The sequence below is a fragment of the Anabrus simplex genome, chromosome 2 (assembly GCF_040414725.1).
Source record: "Anabrus simplex isolate iqAnaSimp1 chromosome 2, ASM4041472v1, whole genome shotgun sequence".
NCBI classification, from domain to species: Eukaryota; Metazoa; Arthropoda; class Insecta; order Orthoptera; family Tettigoniidae; genus Anabrus; species Anabrus simplex.
Window position 1 is genome coordinate 724,103,061 of NC_090266.1, and position 14,842 is coordinate 724,117,902.

Consider the following 14,842-nt stretch of genomic DNA (forward strand, 5'->3'; position numbering starts at 1 on the left):
GTTCATTTCATATGATGTTGTCAGGGATGTCCACCTTGACTTCATGGATCACGCAGCTATAGTGACTATGGCAAGGGTGTGGAGGGGATGTGGGGACTTGTGGGTAGGTTGGAATGGAGCTTTGAAGGGAACTGAGGAGCTGAGTAGTTCTGAGCCTATGGTGTATGTTAATTTATGAGCTGTGGCGTCACTATTAATCCTTATAATAATTCCATCTGAGGTGGGACGGATATCTGCTACTTCTTCTCTGGTGATACAGAACCTAGTGAGGGTGGTGAAGATTTTCTGTGCAAATCAGAATTCGGGGGAAGGGTTGAAGTTATCAGAAGGAAGTAACGGGGTGACTTCATTGGGGGGAATCAGTGGCTGATGATGTATTTGGTGGAGATGTGGTGGTGTCCATATCACTTTCATCATCTGTGCGCTGTCGGGTTGCTGGTCCCGTCTGGATCAGTCTGTGGAACAGGGCATTTGTATTGAAGACTAGATTCTCTCACAGGCACTGAAGGTAGCACTAAATGGCAATAAGGTGGGAGCAGCAAAAGTGAGATTTACTGAAATGGGTCCCCAGCTCACTTCTGGACCAAACTGTGGATAAAAAGTCCAGGGGTGAAACCCCACGACTGAGTTTCAATTCAACTTATACCCCACCATATCATTTTATGGTACGTTTGCCTTTTCTGAAGTCTTCACGTTCTTAGCGAACTATTGTATCCATGAACTGTTACTCTTTTCCATCATGTGTTGCTATCACTACGTAATCTTTCCTTATTCCTGTAGATGGCATCTCATACGTTAGCATAGGTCAAAGCATTTCTTTTCTGTCCCGTCTTATTGGGTTATCTTTCTAGTGGGTTCTGGGGAGAGTTTTGACTTCAGAAGATGGAAGGATTGGATTTCCAAGTCGCCTTTGTGGCATATAAAAGATACTTTAACAGATTCAAGATGTCTTTTTACACATCTCGGCCTTTCGAGAATGTTAATTGCTTATGTAATCGAGGTATTTATTTTTCTTTTATCTTCTCTTGGTTTTATTATTGCTTCGTTCTGTGCTCACCATGGTTGGGTTAGAAAGGCTTCCCTCATTACATGTATTTATAATTTATTTGTGCGTTAACTTTACTTTTACACTCTTTTCTTTCGGTATTTTCATTTACCGATCCTCTATGTTCGTTTTGAGAACAGAAGGTGACACGGATTCGTGTGTGTGTGTGTGTGTGTGTGTGTGTGTGTGTGTGTGTGTGTGTGTGTGTGTGTGTGTGTGTGTGTGTGTGTGTGTGTGTGTGAGAGAGAGAGAGAGAGAGATTGTTTGCTGTGTGCCGGCCGAGACCTTTCACTCATGTCGCTTCATTAACCTACCGCTTGAGCCCATGTTGTATTATTTTATCGCGTGTTCTGTATATTCCATGTCCACCAAAACAGGTGTTGTATGAATACAAAATAACAACGCGATTGGCCTGTTTCTGTGAGTTTTGGTGTTGGAGACATTCCGTCTCTTTATGATGGACCACTTTCTGATTCATACTCTCTGACCTCGAGAGCGGTTGTTTATTTTGTTATGTGCTGTGCATTGACGTTCTTATACGTCCCTCTATTCGGCGACCTAACCCCTTGGTCTCTGTGTAAGCGTGGGTGGTTCTGACGCGTGGGTACGTGATACCTTTTTTGTCTAATTTACTTATTTATTGCTCGTTTCGCATTGCCGTCATTGACTTTCTGTACCTATTTTCTAGTTTAATATGTTTTATTCTTTGCGGAATGCCTTTCCATACTTTTTTTAGTTGTTTGGCGTGAAACCATGGTAACTTCCCCTTTTCTCTTTGCTTTTATGAGCTCGGTGCATCCTTCCCTCTTCTCCCGTTTTAAGCTCTTTTACTTAAGGTGGGCATATTATACACTAGGAATAATATTTTTAAAGAATAATCTCTAGCAATGTTAAATTTTTCTGTTTTATCATGATCAAACTAAGATATTTTGAAGTTCATTTTACACAAATTTTATGTTAATTGTTTATAAAAAATTATTTGTTGCTATTTACACTGGGGTACTTAAAGTCTCCTATCTCTCACATTGTTTAAGCAAAATCCATGAAACTTGAACAAAAACAATCTAACTTACGTGGGGAATATTCCGTACCACTTTTGTTTGAATTAGTCACAAGCAAGGGTTGCAAAATTACATTACAATTTAAGTTTCTTGAAATTTTGTTTAACAAAATTGTTTAAAATGTTGTTAAAATTACATTGTTATGAATATCATTTTCTCAGTGCTAGGGAACATAGATACATGTATTAGCTGTAATTTGACATAAAAATCAAGCATATGCCATTTCTGTGACAAAAGTTAAAGCACTTTGAATGACTTCAAATGTCAGAAAACGAATTAATGAGTAAATCGCATTTAAAGTTTACTTAGTATGTTTTCACTCACATTCTGTTTTGGTCACATCAGAAACCTCCTAGGACATACACAGGTCCTTCCTTGGAAGCTATATGGTCTTCCTTCATTTTTTCCGGCCTCTGAATTACCTCCTTGTTTTCCCTTCTGGAGTAGACTTTCTGGCACACGTTGAAATACGAAGTTGGTCTGAACATTTCACTGAGTCTACCATGTACTTTCCAGGAATTATGTTCATTCTTTTCATTACCTGAAGCTCTATTTGTCTTCCACAATTAAAGTGACATACCGGTACAGCATCCATTACTGTTAGTTTTAATGTGGTGAGGAGGTTTTCGGACACCGCAGCCAAATGGTGCCATTGAACGACTTCTTCTTCTTCTTCTTCTTCTTCTTCTTCTTCTTCTTCTTCTTATTATTATTATTATTATTATTATTATTATTATTATTATTATTATTATTATTATTATTATTATTATTATGTGTCTTGCCATGCAGACACTTAGCAAGTATATCAGGAGCACATGCACTAACATGAAACAAATAAAGAATGATATGCTACTTGACAGAAACCAGTGGGAAAGCTGATACGCCAGACATGACATGACAGCTGTCAGTCAGAACGGTTGCGCCCTCTTACAGTAAATAATTTATTTCGACATGAAAGGTTAATGGTATATTTATGAACCATACATTTTCTAAAACTAGAAGAAATTTACTACAAAATGGATGTTTTTTTAAAAAAGTGAAATTTCTGAAAAATAGTGTATGATCTCGTATTCTCGGGGGACGTGATTTTTATTGTTGAGAGTTTTATGTCTTTCCTTATGAATTGCAAGGGAGAATGTTATGGTAAGGTGCTGTTACTCCCTAAACTTATGGTTGTTTAGACCTGATGTGCATAAAAGAAATACTTTGTACCCACCTGAATTTATATTCTTCAATTAACGATGATAGATGCCAAGCCCTTGTACCTAACTTTTCATCATGTCTTTTATCAAGGTAAGCATGAAGGTGCCATAAACAATGATTCTTGTGTATATTGATTATGGGCCACGTATGATTAATATTATCTATTTGATTTTCGGTCCCCTTGTTTTGCCTATGCAACCATTTTTTATTATTTTCTCTCCATAATAAATTTATGTTCTTGCCCCTATCCCTGTTATATTTTTATTTCTATGCGTCTCTTATATGTGTGTTATCTGTAAGAGGCCCGGGTCCAGTTCCTGGCAGTTTTTGCTAGTTTTGACCAAATCCACCGCACTGGGTCTTCGTCGTGTTCTTAGTGTCAGTTCAATAACTGGTTCAACATACACAATGCTTTTCAGATGTCCCCAGAGGTAAAAATCCAGGGGGTTTAAGTCTGGTGATCTAGGAGGCCATGCAACAGGGCCTCCGTGTCCTATCCAGCACCTGGGGAAGATGTTCTTGAGATGTTGGCAAACTGTAATGCGGATGTGGGGTGGTGCTCCATCATGCAGAAACCACATAACCTGTCTTATTGCCAAAGGCACATTCTCAAGCAATCCAGGCAGAGTATTCTGCAGGAAGTCCAGGTACGTTCTTCTGTTGAGGCACTGTGGAATAATAACTGGTCCAAGTATGTGGTCGCCAAGAATCCCTGCCCAAACATTGATGCTGAACCGATGCCGGTGAGACGCTTCAACCATTCCCCGAGGATTTTCTGTAGCCCACAGATGAAGATTATGCAGATTGACAATGCCATTTCTGGTAAAGGTTGCTTCATCGGTAAAGAGGACTGATGACAGAAATCCCATAACTGTGATGATCTGTTGCAAAAACCATCGACAAAATCCTTCCCGTAGAGGAAAATTCACTACTGTTAATCCTTGCACTCGTTGCAGGTGATAGGGATAATAGCGGTTGTCATGCAGAATACACATAATCATAGTCTGGCTTACACCATGTTGGCGGGCCACTTGCCTGGAGCTTCTACTAGGGTTCGTCTCAATGTCTTGTAGAACCTGTACCTCCAGATCTGGTGAACGCACAGTCCGTCACCTCCCTACATGTTTGTCTCTCTGAAAGGACCCATGATCACACAAATGCCCAAAAATGGCTTGAAACATCGTGTGATGTGGTTAGTGTCCATGAGGGTACTTGTTTTGGTATAGCCGTGCTGCTTCTCGACTGTTTCCATTGGCTTGGCCATACACAAACACCATCTCGGCTTGTTCCCGACATGAATACAAGACCATTCTACATCCAACAGTATGCTGCTTCAATTGCACTATCTGCAACAGAAGAAATGCACTGCAAGTTATGAGAGAAAATTTCATTCAGCAGTGCCATCTACTGTTGCAACGATGCATTTCCGGACACATGTTCACAGGACATTTTTCCTCCATTTCCAGTCAGGAATAAGTCCCTGCAGTTTGTTGGTTTTATTAAAGTTCACCCTGTATATGTGGAAAATACACATTGCCTAAGCAAAGGTGTAATATTACAGATTTTGTAAGAAAATCATATCTTGCCTATTTTGGAATCAAACTTGGAGAGCAAAGTAAACCTTGGGCACCCCACAAAGTATGTAGAAGATTGAAGATCTTCGTCATTGGGTCAGCGGCAAACAACCGTCGCTATCTTTTGGAATATCTATGGTCTGGAGAGAGCAGTCAAACCATAGTAATGACTGCTACTTCCCTTTGTGTGATGTGAAGGGATACAATTCTAAAAATAAAAGGCATATTGTGTATCCAGTTGTTTGGTCAGCCATTTTACCTGTCCCCCATGGGTCTGATGTGCCAATCCCTATGTGACCGGAAAATCTTAAACAGTTCACATCCAAGTCTGTTGTAGAAGTGATGGAAGTTGAGATGAGTGACAGTGACTACCTACCAGGATCGTCTGGGTGTTTTAACTTGAATGAATTATATGATTTGGTGAGGGATTTTGCCCTCTCTAAAGAGTAAGCGGAGTTGTTGGGTTCTAGACTCCAAGAAAAAGAGCTACTCTGTCCAAAAACATCATTCTATTGGTACAAACGACATGAAATAGAATTTAAATCCTTTTTCTCCAAAGATGGCTACCTTGTATAATGCAATAATGTGAAAGAACTTAGACTTCCAAACTATGATCCAAGTGAATGGAGACTGTTCACTGATGCTTCCAAGCAAAGTTTAAATGGTGTTCTCCTTCATAATGAAAACGTTTTTGATTCAGTGCCTGTTGCCTATTCAGTAATCCTCAAAGAATCATACGCAAATTTGCAATTGATGTTATTACGAGTGAACTACAGTGAGCACAACTGGCGAGTTTGTAGCAATTTTAAAGTTTTTACTGTGCTGCTGCATCAGCAATCTGGTTTTACCAAATTTCCATGCTTTCTTTACCTGTGGGATAGCAGGGTACGAATTGATCACTGGACTAAGAAAGACTGGCCACCATGAGAAAGTCTGGAAGTCGGTTCTAAGAATGTTGTGCACCAAAGCCTTGTGAGTCCTAAAGTTTCGGTCCCACAACTCCATTCTATTGGTAAATTCGTAAAGGCTTTAAATAAGGAAGGAGACTGTTTCAAGTACATATATGAGAAATTGCCAATAATATCTGAAGCAAAATTAAAAGAAGGTATATTTAATAAATAAATAAATAAATAAAGCAAAAACACTCATGACATGTATCAACGACCATACACATTAATTTCAGCAAGTTGTGTATATTAAATATTCTTTTTACTTTAAAATAAATAAGTATTATGAAAATGTTTGTGATGAAATTTGCATAATTTATACAATACATGTAAAGTGATTTCATAAGGAAACCTTACGTGATAGAAGTAAATGGATTGAAAATTCGGATTCAGCACATCAATATTATATAAAATCACATTTTTTACTTTAAGCAACAAACAAAATGTTTAAATTTACAGGCTAGTGTAATCTGCCATGCCAGAATATGGCATAGTGCAGTCATTGAACTTGGTCCCTTCAAGGTTCACCATTCAAACACCAGAATGAACTGCCCTCGGAGAAAGACCTCAGGATGACTGACTGACTGACTGACTGACTGACTGACTGACTGACTGACTGACTGACTGACTGACTGACTGACTGAGTTTTCATTCCCCACTCTGAAGGGGTGTAGCAGGCCACCTAGAGGGTTACGCCCTCTTTCTAGCCAAGCGATGTAGGTGGGCTAGGGAGATGTGCTGGATGAGGGAGATGAGTATAAGCATGTGAAAAATGGAGGAGATGGGACGTTAACTTTTAATGAATTTTGTATTTACAAAATTTACAGAGCTGAATGAATAAATATAACTATAACATAAACATTACTTTTTAAGGAGTAGTGCACAGTACATACATTCAAAGATAATATAAGCAGGTTTTTATGTTGATCTTTAGATTTCATTTAAATTATATCTGCAGTTTTTCTCTTTTTTTCCTTTCTTCCTGTGTTAAATGATACATAAAAGATTGAGCTAGAAATGCGTATAAGAATAAAGAGGTTTACAATGTAAGAATAAATTGGTTCTGATTATATGACACCTTTAAATGATTCTTAATCTGGTCTTGCATAGTATATTACTAAGAGTCATTGAGGTATGATATTATCGTCCATTTTTTGATGCTGAGAGTGGTATGAAGGAGTTTATACAAGAGTTTCCAAGGGTGTGAAGTTGAAATGAGCTGCTTTTTCCCCATTGATTTGAATGACTCTTTTTGAAGTATTCCTGATATGATCAATATCTTCTCGGTGCATGTTGTAGCGAAGAAGCATGTAGAAGGTGACTTGAGGTGTATGAAATTCTGGGGAAGGGTTATGGAGGAGAAATGCAAGGGTTCCAGAGGGGGTTTGCTGGAGAAATCGGAGATGGCTGATGGGTCACCTAGTGCCAGAAGTGGAGGAATATTAAAGCCGGGAGGAGGGGGAAATGTGCTGTATGGTGTTGATCATTGAAAGAGATGTTGCATCTGCTGTGGGTGTCTGCGGCGCTAGTGCCAATCCACTGCCAAGTGATATGAAGTACGTGCTGGGGCCCGATTGATGTGTCATCCTCTGGTATGGCATTCGTGGGTTGTCTGAATGCTTAACTGGATTGGCAGGAAGTGTGCTTCGTAATTTGGAGCTGCAAAGCTGGATATGAGTGCCGTGTGGAAGGCTACAGTACTGGTGTCTATGGTCACTTGTCCGAAGCTCGAGATGGAGGTAGTGGTGGTGCAGGTGGTAGCTGTAGTAGTAGCAGGAGAGTATGCTGTGTAGGGGGACATGATTGTTACTTAAGACCCCAGAAAGATGTATGAAAGATTTGGTAGAAACTGATGAAGGCTAAGTTCCTAACGGATCCTCCTATCGTGTGGTGCTGCCGATGGGCACGTCCTGGATCTTAGGATTGACTGACAGTGGTGTGTAGGTACTGCCAGTCGATGTAAGTAGGCTGTCTTCCTCCGGATGAGTTGGGCTTGGAGAACAAGTGTCTTCTAGACTCCTTGCCTGCTTTCCTTCTCGTTGCAGGAGTTCTGGACGCCATGGATGTAGCTTTTCCCGCAGGTGGTAGAGTTCCAACTGATGGTGCCCTTTGTTGGTCTGTTGTTGAAGTTGTAGTGTTGCCACTCATAGTTGCCATACTACACAATGGGCAGATGTAAAAACTATAATCATTCAAAGAAATTTTCATTCTCCACCCTGAAGGGGTAGAGCTGGCCGCCAAGAGATGCAGGCGGGTTGGGGAGATGTTATGGAGGAAGGAAGTAGGTGAACGGATGTGAAGAAAGGGGTAGGAGGGTATTTTGTCAAAGAGTTTTGTACCTTTGTTCTTTCGTTTGTTCATTTGTTTGTTCGTTCGTTCGTTTGTTCGGTTGTTTGTTCGTTCATTTGTTCATTCATTCATTTGATCATTTGTTCGTTTGTTTGTTCATTCATTCGTTCGTTTGTTTGTTCATTCATTCATTCGTCACAATAATGAAGTGAAATTTTGAATGCTTGGTCATACAGAAATGGAAATATTATGTACAATTTATTATATATGTTAACAGAAGATTATGTACAGGTAGTAGAGGTGAAAGGATGAGAGCAGAGAAGGGATCAGTTATACTTAACTGGGTGGGTTAGGGTGCCAATTACACAAATGTTTCTAACATATTGAACTGAAAGTTAGCATTAAGCCCAGCGTGGGTAGTTTGGAAATTAAGGTTTTGGCATTGATTTGCTTCAGCTGGAAGATGTGCTAAAACAAAGGGACGGTGGTAGGGGAATATGGTAGGGAGAGATAAGGAAATGAACCAGATGATGTCCTCTGTGGTAGGCAGCAGATAAGTGCAATCTTTGGCGGGCACGGAAGTATAAGTGAGCCTAATGGGAGCTGCCAGATCTGGACAATTGGGCAATGAGATAGGATGGGCTTTATAATGACTGAATAAGTAGTATATGCTCGGCTACAGGTGTGACAGCGAGGTGGAGTCTGAGTGTTGGGGCAGTATTGGGTTGAATGCTGGTGGCTGCAATGCCCACAGTTGCGTTGCTGAGCTCAGCATTGGCTGGTGCTGTAGTTGTTGTATTGGAGATATATCTCACACCAAATTGGCTGTGGTGGCAGTGCTCAAGATGATTTTACCCAGTAATGTTGGCGGTAAATCGATACCCGTTGAGTCAGAAGGCATTCAATATCCTTCGTGGTGGGTAGAAGAAGCTGGTCCATGGAGATCAGTCCCATAGCGTTTTTTATCCGAAAGGCCTTCTGGACTGGGATACCATCTTCTTCGATCTCTTTGATGATTCCTGCTTCACTGATTGCTGCGAGGACTCCCCCGACCACAAAGCTTAAGAAAAGGTGTCTGGGTGGTGGTGGTGGAGTTTTTAAGGTAGGTTGAGAGAATGGATGAAATGGTGGTGTTGAGCCAAATTGAGCTGATCCAATGGTGTTGGTCAATTATTGGCAGCCTGCTCTCCATTAACCTGAACTATCACACCATGCCTGTATGTCGAATATCGGCGATTTCTTCTTTAGGTTGAATTGCTAGAGGGGGTATAGGATTTGCTGTGAACAGCAGAAAGATGTGGAGGGTTTAATTAGGGAAAAAGAATGTGTACCTTGAGGCCTGAGTTTAAGAGATAGGTACAGATGCGACAGGGTGGTGTACTGGGGGAGAGAGGTTGATATTCTGTAGTGGAGGGTGTGGTTGGGTTCACTGGGGTCTGATCCATTTATGAGCCTTCTTCTTCTTCTTCTTCTTCTTCTTCTTCTTCATGGGTTGGAGTGTATGCTGGTGGCATGAGCGAGTCCATAGCTAGGCGCCGCCACATGGGTTTCTCATCACATGGAGTATGAGTCGCTGAGCATTTGTATTGCAGACATCCTGAGTGGTATACAGGTGCTGTTACCACTGGGATCTGGCAAGTGAGATATGATGTAGACATAATAGCGGTGTGATAGGCAACAACTGCCACCTCGGCCACTGAGTGTCCAGAGTAGATGGCACGGGAAGTGGTGGTGGTGGTGGTGGTGGTGGTTGTATTTGTAGTGGTAACTGGAGGGTACAACGCGTAAGGATACAAGCTGACAACCTGAGGTGATGGCTGGAGAGATGTCGATAACTGATGAGCATGTCCTGAGGTGACACCTCATACAGAATAGCTTCAGTCCACCTGACAGAACTCTTTATGAAAAGGCTACAAACTTCCGTGCCTGATTACGGTAATACACTGGACAGTTGGCTAAGCTTTATTGAATATTCATGTGATTACAAAAATTGTTTAAACATATAAATTAACTATACAGAGAGTTTCATTATGAGATACATGCATTCAAGATTTTTAGATTTTTCTTTTTCTTTCCTTTTTTTCCTTTTTTTTTATTTTTTATTTTTTAAATACAGTATGTACATTCATACATCTCATATACATTACAAATATTGAGTTATGAATACATATATAGAATAAAAGTTGTATAAAGGTGATAATTATGTGGTTCTAATTTCATATACACCTCTATATTATTCTTGACTTGGTTGTCCTTACTGCATGGCAATGAAACATGGAAACATATGGTGTTATTGGGCATATGTCTGAGCTTAAAATACTATTATACAAGAGTTTCTAAAGGTGTAATGTTGAAATGTGTATTTAAACCTGAATGTGTTGTGAGAAAGTGTCCATTGAGCACCTGATTAGCTGCAGCCTGTAGATGGTTGAGAACCAGCAGTCTGTTGTATGGGTGGATATTGAGAAACTAAATTTTTACACATCTGACCAGATCTTCAATTGTACGATGGGGAATTAGTGAACAGGTTGGTGTAGCTGATGAGTCAATAGTGCAAATGGGGGCTGTTAATTCAGGGCAGTTTGGGAGAGGTGCGTGGCGGCCTCTACATCGGCGAGAATAAGCTGCATGGTTGCCCCCGCAGGTGTTAGACAGGTGGGGAGGCTGAAGGGTGTTGGGGCACATGTTGGTGAAGTGATATTGGGTGCAATGACTGCAGATGGGATGATTTGCTTTGCACTGGGCTGTTGTGTGTTGATTATAATGGAGACTTTTTCGCATCTGAGAGACTGTGGATATTTTGCAAAGGACAGTTCGACTTTGTGGTAATGATGATGGGTTGAGACACCACTGTCAAGTAGTCTGTCCACGTTGGCTGGTGTTGGCAGGAGGATCCGCACCATGAATGTTGGCCCCACCACATTTCTGATGTGAAAGGACCTCTGAGCTGATACTCCCTCAGATCTGAGCTCAGCAACAGTCATTTCTTCTGTGAGAGAGGTATCTGTACCATGGATGATGCAGCTTAGCCGATTATAACAGAGTGGTGGAGGTGGGAGTTCAGTGTGTGGTGGTGGGAGGGGTTGAAGAGAGGTTTTTGATCCAAAATGGGTTGCTCCAATTTAGGTGGCAAGTTAATTAGCTGCAGTGTCTATGTTGATTTGGATGATTATTCCTTCTGATGTCTTATGGATAACGGCAATGTCCTCTCGGTGCAGATTTAGTGGAGAAGCATAGAAAACATATCTTGGAGTGACTGAAGTGCTGGGGAAGGATTGGAAAGGAAAAATGCATGAGTTCCAGAAGGGGTTCACTGTAGAAAACGGAGATGGTTGATGGGTGGTCTAGTGCTGGAAATGGAGGAATATTCAAGCTGGAAGCTAGTGGCGGTGGTGGTGGTGGTAGTGGGGGTAGTAGTGGTAGATGGCAGAGAGTGCCATATGCTGGTGTCCATGGGAGGAGATGCTCTGTCTGCTGCTGGCAACTGCAGTACTGATAGTGAATCTACTGCCAGGCGACGTGGTGCTCATTCCTCTTTGTAGGCCAGACTAGAGGCCTTCCTCATGGATTGTGCTCATGAGATGTAGGAATTCTGAACTGATGTCACTGGTAGAAAGTGGGCTTCATAATTTGGAGCTGCATGGCTGGACATGAGTGCTGTGAAGAAATCAATGGCAGCAGTGTCTGCGGAAAATTGTCCGAAGGTGGCGATGAAGGTCCTGGTGGTGCTGGTAGTAGTAGTAGTAGCAGTGGCGGGAAAATACGGCGTGTGTGGGTATATATTCATTGACTCAAGACCCTGGAGATGTGTAAAGGATGCTGAAAGATACAGATCAAGGCTGGAATACTAGCTGATTCACCTGCAGTGCCATGAAGCCGATGGGCACGTCCCGAAGTGAGACCTCACTGATTTGCTTTCATCCACCTGGCGAGTCCACAATTTTCAAGAGGCAGTAAACCTCAATGGTGCTTTCAATGTTGCAAACAGTCGGATGGTGAAGGATGTGGGTAAAAACTATCTATCTATCCATCTACTCGAGCTTTCATACCTCCCCCGAAGTGGTGGGGGGCACCTAGTAGGGAACACCTACTCTCTGGCTAAGAGAGTTGTGGGGGTTGAAGCTGATAAGCAAGATGTGCGTGAGGGTAAATATAGGTGGGAGGTTGGATTGTGGGCGTCTTAGCTAACAAGTCTTTGAGATATATACATTGTTGTTTACGGTAGTTGCAATGAACAATAAATAAATTAATATGGTTCCCAAGAGCTTAGTAGGAATTGAGAATTAAACATAAAATGTCTCCTCTGAGTTATTAAAACAAATGGTTCTCGCTATCACCTGTAACGGATAAGAAAAACAAAATAGGCATTATCTACCATAGATAGAAACAAGAGTGACAGGTTTATGCACTAATATATACAAAGCATACTATTTGTTTGGTTAAATATCATTTCCAGTAATATATGAGTAGAGTAACAACATGAATGATAACTATATGGATCAACAAATGAACAATAAATAAACAATAAATAAACATGTTTCCTGGTAGCTTAGTAAGAAAATTAAATTAAACTTATAATTACAGTACTTCCCATGAGTTATTAAACTAAATGGATATAATGATCATCTGCCATTAGGTACGAAAACAAAATTGGTATTTTCCACCATTGATAGTAAAATTTATATAAAAAGTATACTTTTCCTTGTTTTTTCTTTTCTTTTTCTTTTGTTTATTTTTGTTTTGGATTTTTTCTTACTAAATTAACTTTGTCCTCTACCATTTAGACTGGAACAGAAGATGTTTTCTTTTTCTTTTTCTTTTGTTCTTTTTTCTTTCTTTTCTTGTTTGTTTGTTATACACTTCATATACAAAAATACACTAATACAATAATACAGTCTTATTTCTTTAACAACATAACCAAAGAGCTTTGTTACTTTCTGCAGCATTTTTAATGAGACAATCTAAATAAGGTTTCTACCAAACAATTATATACAAATATGAAATTAATATTAGTCTATTAATTATGTAAGGAATGAATTATTGCTGCTGGGTATGATAACCAAAATTAAGTCCACAACCTGCTAAGAAAATACTGAATGGTGAAAAGAGGTACCTACGTATATAAAACATTGATCTATACCAACTACAGTATATATAATACAATTTTGGAACTATATACATTTGTACAGGTTGCCACATTTTAGCAATAGGCTACATCAGTTTCTATAGATGGAAGAGATTGTGTGTTCTAATGATTGCTAATTGTGGCTAACAGGGAGTGCCATTTCATGGTCAATTGTGAGGTGGTCAATGTGATGTCTTATGGACCTTAATAGCGAACTGTAATAGTGACCTACGAGATGGACTAGGCTCCTAATGCTGGCTGGAGAGAGTGTGTAGGGTAACACAATTATCTCTATAAGGGTGTCTGATCTGTGGGTTAGATGAGGCTGTGGTAATAGTGGTTTGCTATTTTGCTTTACGTCGCACTGGCACAGATAGGTCTTATGGCGACGATGGGATAGGAAAGGCCTAGGAATGGGAAGGAAGTGGCCGTGGCCTTAATTATGGTACAGCCCCAGCATTTGCCCGGTGTGAAAGTGGGAAACCACGGAAAACCATCTTCAGGGCTGCCGACTGGAATTCGAACTCACTATCTCCTGGATGCAAGCTCATAGCTATGCGCTCCTAACAACACGGCCAACTCGCCCAGTGGGTAATAGTGGAGCGGGGATAAGGTATGTCAAGGAGTCTTAAAGGGTAGTGACCAGAATGGGGTGTGATGGGGTTGTTGGGGGCCAAGGCTTCATCTAGGTATCTTGGGAAATGGAGAGAGACTTGGGTGTCTAGTTTGGGGAAGGGAAATATGTCATATAGGTTTTTGATATGATAGAGAGGCGGGAGAAAGAGAGCAATGTGAAGCAGGCAAAGTTCCATGGATAGAGAGAGTGGTAGAGGATGGGATGAGAATGGCGGGCTGGCCATAAATGACGGTGGGTCTGATGGAGGTTTTATAGGTAAAAAGGAGGAATTTAGTGTTGAGAACCCAGCTGGTGCTGGCCAGTCGGCAAATCAGCTGGGATCTACGAGCGGCTTTGGATTTGACATTAAGGAAGTGAGGATGAAAGGGCAGGTGTTAATAAAAGCTATACTACTACTACTAATGAAGCTCTCATTCCCCACCCTGAGGGGTTGGGACAGGCCACCTAGAAGGAAATGCCTTCTCTCTGGCCAGGAGAAGAATACTGGTTGAATGGAAGTGAGGGATATTTAGGATAAAGAGTGATTTGAAGAAAAATGGGAGGTGGTAGGGCTATTAGCTTCATGAGTCGGGGAATATATTTTATTAAGTTATAAATATGAGGACAAAGGACACAATGTAATTATTTGACATTGATATATAAAGTAAAATAATAATGGCGTATGGCCTACAGAGAGGCCTGGTGCAGGTCTTTTTCTAGTAGATGGCCTATTAGGCCACCTGCATGTCTGTGAAGATGAGGGCCCTACCTAGGATGATTTCTAATGTTGAATACGCCACACACACCCAGCCCCCAACCCATTGGAATTAACCAATTAAGGTTAAAATCAAACCCAGGACCCTATGAACCGAAGGCCAGTACACTGACCATTCAGCCAACGAGTCGGACATTTATAAAGTAACATAGACAGACATAGAGAAGGTAACTTGCATTATGCAACTAACAAAGAATCACTCTGGAC